Here is a 4816-nt window from a genome sequence, read left to right on the forward strand (position 1 = left end):
TCACTTTTTGATACTGGGAACTTATGTTTTCGTCTTAATAGGTTGTCCGCCATATCAAAAGAGGTAAGGAGCTTAATGACAGCTTTACCAATGCGATGGCTGCTTCTTCCTCACTTGGGCGTGTTGTGGGCTTTCATGAAGGGATGAAGTACGCCCAGAGTAACCGCACATTCAAAGATCATCCGCTCTATGGCGTAAACGTCAAACAAGATCGTGTCAACCGGGTTAAGGAACATGACACTTTAGTCTTCCCCTTACAAGATGTGCTTCCAGAATTCGCTTCCGCATATGACGGCGTACAACTTTTGAAGACTTATCTTGGGGAAGACTCTGAGGATGACTTTTCCGAAGACACATCGTTGAAGGCTCCGGAAGGCCCATCGGCTTCAAATCCTTAGGATAAGCTTAGATGTTTTGTATCTTGTAAATTTTTCTTTTCCTTCTTGTAATTACTTTTTCGATAATTAATGAGGAAGGTTTCTTTTGTCTTTTGTGGATATTCTATTCTTTTGATGAAAATATCTTTAGGAAATGTTTTTGATATTTTATATCTCTTGAGAAGATTTTTCTGAAATCTTCTACTTTTTGAAGTATTTGAAAGTTTGGATAACTATGATGACATAGCGAAGAGAGAAACTTATTGAGGACAACTGATAATACGTTCATGACGCATTTGACAGCCTGTTTTCATCATCTTGAATTTCCCGCCTGACGTGTTCGTTATCTGGCGGTCCGCGGTTTCTCTCTCTTCTGGCAATTTATGAATCACATTAATTGCGATGGGTTTAAATACAACCCTTGTGGTTTCCATTTAAACTTTATCACTTTCATATTTCTTCAAACACTTGAGGCCTTTCAACCTTCTCCAAAATTTCTTCATCTTTCTGAGATTTCTTTTAAACTTTCTGATATAGAAATGGTTAAAGAGAAAAAGAGTACCCCTTCTATCGGTGAAGTTACCGTCTGCCTTAAGGAAGAAGATTATAATGACGTCGTCAACGTGTACGGATTGGCGACGGAGTGGGAGCCGGAACGTCCTGCTAGTGGTTCTATTGCCACTAGCCCTCCTCCGAATAAAATGGCAGTATACGTAGACCATTTCACAACGGGGAACTTCCGGATTCCAGTTACTAGATTTGTCCAATCGATCTTGAAATCTTACGGAATTCATCTTTCACAGATCCATCCCTTCGGGATGTTGAGGGTTCGACACTTCGAATTCTGTTTCCAAACTCACAACCTTGAACCCACTGTTGGCATGTTTGCCATTTTTTACAAAATGACCTTTCGCGATGGGTGGTACAGTTTTGCAACCATCGAGAAGAGGATCATAGGCACGGAGTGGCTCCGTAGCCTTCATGGCTGGAAGCCAAAGTTTTTCTGGATCCGGGAGGACGTTATCCCTTTTCGGATGACTAAACGCAAGGCGGACACTCCTCCGCCTGTTGTTCCTGCGGTCGCTCATGAAGGTCTTTCATGGTTTAAGACCCTAATGTCTACTCTTTCTCCCATACGTCCTATTCACGAGGGCGCAATGGTAAGTGCAAATATGAGCCGATTGTGGCCATTCCCCACATTGGAGCCATATTATGAGAAAACTGATAAGAGTGAGTTTGTTTATGGCCTCCGTCTCTTTCTTAATATGAATAATTTCTGACTTTACATATTTGTGTAGGTGAAGGTTCTGCCTTCAGTACCTTGTTGGACAAGGAAGGGGGCATGATGGTGCGACGTCCGATTGATCCAAAAGATGGTTCCTTTCTGGATCGGACGAGCGACAACTTTTTGTTCCCTACTGCTCTTCGTCCGGAGCCATTGGTCTCTGAACCAATGTATGCCCAAGGTGAGAAGTATGTTGAAGATTGCATCCAGAAAGTTGGGTGCGTTTTGAAACCCATACCTGTGACTGCTCTTACTTCTAGCGGAATGATTGTGCTCTTCTCGTCTAGCGAGGAGTCATCATTTTGCGAAGAAGTTTATTCAACTGATGCTAATAAAGCTGTGAGCTCAACTGCATGTCTTACCCGTCAACGAGCCACGACTAATCAGGCAACATGCCATGATAACGTTGATGTTACTGCGGAAGTTGAGGGTCCAGAACCTGATGACGCTGCTGCTGAGGGTAAACGTCCGGTTGTTGACGTGGGTGTTTCCAAGGCGGCGGGTAAGCGCAAGGTTAATCCTATGAAGATTGCCTTAAAGAAGAAGAAATCCAAGAAAACAACTTCTTCAGCCTTGGAAGCCCATTTAGAACAACTTGATGCTGAGGACCCTTCTCTAGGTATGTAAATTTTGTCTCTACTCTTTATTTATTTTGAGTTGGAGAATTTCTAGCCCATTGTTAACACTTTTCAGTGAACCTGGATAACCTTTCTGAGGGTATTTTTGGTTTGAAGGATTCACCTCTTCGTCCGCCACCACCGTCTCCTAACACTGTTGAAAATCCAGTAGTTGTGGCGGACTATTCCCCACTGAAGAAAAGGGGGGGGGGGGGGGTGACACAACTGAACATACTACGGTGTCACCCTCTCACAATGTTTACCGCTTCAGGGATCAAGGGGGCGTGAGCACATTTCCATATGCTTCCCCGACTTCTCCCTCTCCTGGGGAGGAAGATCCCACCCCGCACCAGCCTAACTGGTCCTTGCGTCGGGATTCAACATTCTGTGACGTGGACACATGTTTTGAATTTCTGGGGGAGTATCTTCCTCATGGTGAAAAGGAGAGACGTCGCCTTACTATTCGCCAAGAATTACTAAACTCTCATTCTTATTATTTGGCGAATACTATGTCCACTACTCATGAGATAACCAGAGATTGGTTGGCGATGAATGAACAATGGGATGAGCTGGCGGCCTCTGCTTCTGATGCTAAACAAGAGGCTCTTAAAGCTACAAAACGAAGCTAGGGAGGCAAGCCAGGCCCTAGAGGCGGAAAAAGCTACTTGGTCCGCTGCTGAGGAAGCCAAGGCTGTTCTCCAAAAACAATTGGAAGAACAAGCCAGATTAATGGAGGCTCTTCAGGCAGAATCAGCAGCCAAGGACAAGCGTTTATCTGACCTTAACACCAAGAGCCGAAATCAATCGTTGGAATGTGCTCAACACAAAATGGAGCTTGTCCGGGCCAAGGCAGACCAAAAATGGCTATTGACGGAAGCTATTCCCAAGGTATGTGCCTTATTCTCATCATAAATGTTCCAAGTATTTTTAGAGTTACTTATGTGTAACTGTTCTATCACGTCATTGCCGATGTTCGGGCTAGTGATGAACTTGGGAACTGTGTTGCTATCCTCCTTAAAGCTTCGAAGCAGGCTGGTCGCCAACTGGGTTTCCAAGAAGGCTATCAGTTTGGTTCAACCTCCAAGCTTCCTAAGGAGTATGTCCTAGCTAGCAAGGATACTGTTGCTATCCTTAAACAGAAATCAAAGGACTTTGTTTCTCTGAAATTTTCTTTGGCGGAATAGATATCCGCGCTTGCGGACAAGGAGGATAGCATTCCGCAATTAAAGATTCTTCTTGAACTTGATGAAGAAAACAAAGAAGAAGAAGAAGAAGAAGAAGAAGAAGAAGGAGATAACGAATATGCGGAAGATGCGGAAGGTGAAGGTGCGGGGCACAGTGATGCTGCACCATAGTTTTTTTTTTGCTCTTGTAACTTGATCCTTTTGTTGTAATCCCATTTGTATAAATAAAGAAGGCTTAATTTTGCATCCGTTACACTTTGTTTATTTGTTACAATATAAGTGTTTTGTAGGATCTTCTTTGTACGCCAATAAAGGATTACCTAATGATACAAGTCTCAAATGACTGAAATGAAAATTTTCATAACTGAGGCATAAGCCAAAATACAAGAAATGAAATTACATATGTTGTGAACTTCTAGTTAGGCACGCAGGCCAAAAGATAAACATACTAAATGTAGCATTTCCTCAGTTGGCCCCCATTCCAAGTTCTAGGGACCTCTGTCCCGTCTAACCTTTCTAGTTTATAGGCACCTTTAGACAGAACTTTCTGGATTCTATAAGGTCCTTCCCATATAGGGGCCAACTTGCCCGGAGGCTCTTGCCCTGAGGCTTCGTTACTGCGGAAGACATAGTCTCCCGCATCGAACTCACATCTTTGAACCCGCGAGTCATAATACTTTTGCAACTGTCGTTTGTAATTATGCTCACGGATCGATGCCATTTCCCTCCTTTCCTCGAGGAGGTCGAGGTTCATCCGGAGCTCATAATCATTATCTTCAATCATAAGGACTCTGGCGGATGGGATACCAATCTCGGCGGGAATCATGGCTTTTGTGCCATATGTTAAACTGAAGGGGTTTTCGGAATTGCTGGAATTCCTTTGAGTGCGGAAGGCCCATAGTACATGGGGCAATTCGTCTACCCATCCCGTTCGTTTTGTTCCCAGCCTCATTTTGATTCCTTCTTTGATCGTCCGATTTGTTCTTTCGACTTGACCATTCGCTTGCGGGTGGGCTACAGAGGTGAAGATTTGAGAAATGTGTAACTCTTTTAACCATTCTTGCAACCCACTGTCCGCGAATTGTGTCCCGTTGTCACTAACGAGCTCTAGAGGGAGGCCGAAACGGCATATGATGAATTCCCACAAGCATTTTTTAACACTCGCTGCTGTTATAGAAGCAACTGGTTTGGCCTCCACCCATTTTGTAAAGTAGTCGATGGCTACTATCAGGAACTTGATACGTCCGGGGGCTTCAGGGAAAGGTCCCATTATGTCAACTGCCCATTTCTGGAACGGCCAAGCTGAAGTGACTGGGACTAACTCGTTTTTTGGTCAAAGCGTGTTAGGAGCAT

Source organism: Bidens hawaiensis, unplaced genomic scaffold, assembly GCF_021521415.1.
Source record: "Bidens hawaiensis isolate Kalapana, Puna unplaced genomic scaffold, B.hawaiensis_p1.1 tig00045451_1, whole genome shotgun sequence".
NCBI lineage: Eukaryota > Viridiplantae > Streptophyta > Magnoliopsida > Asterales > Asteraceae > Bidens > Bidens hawaiensis.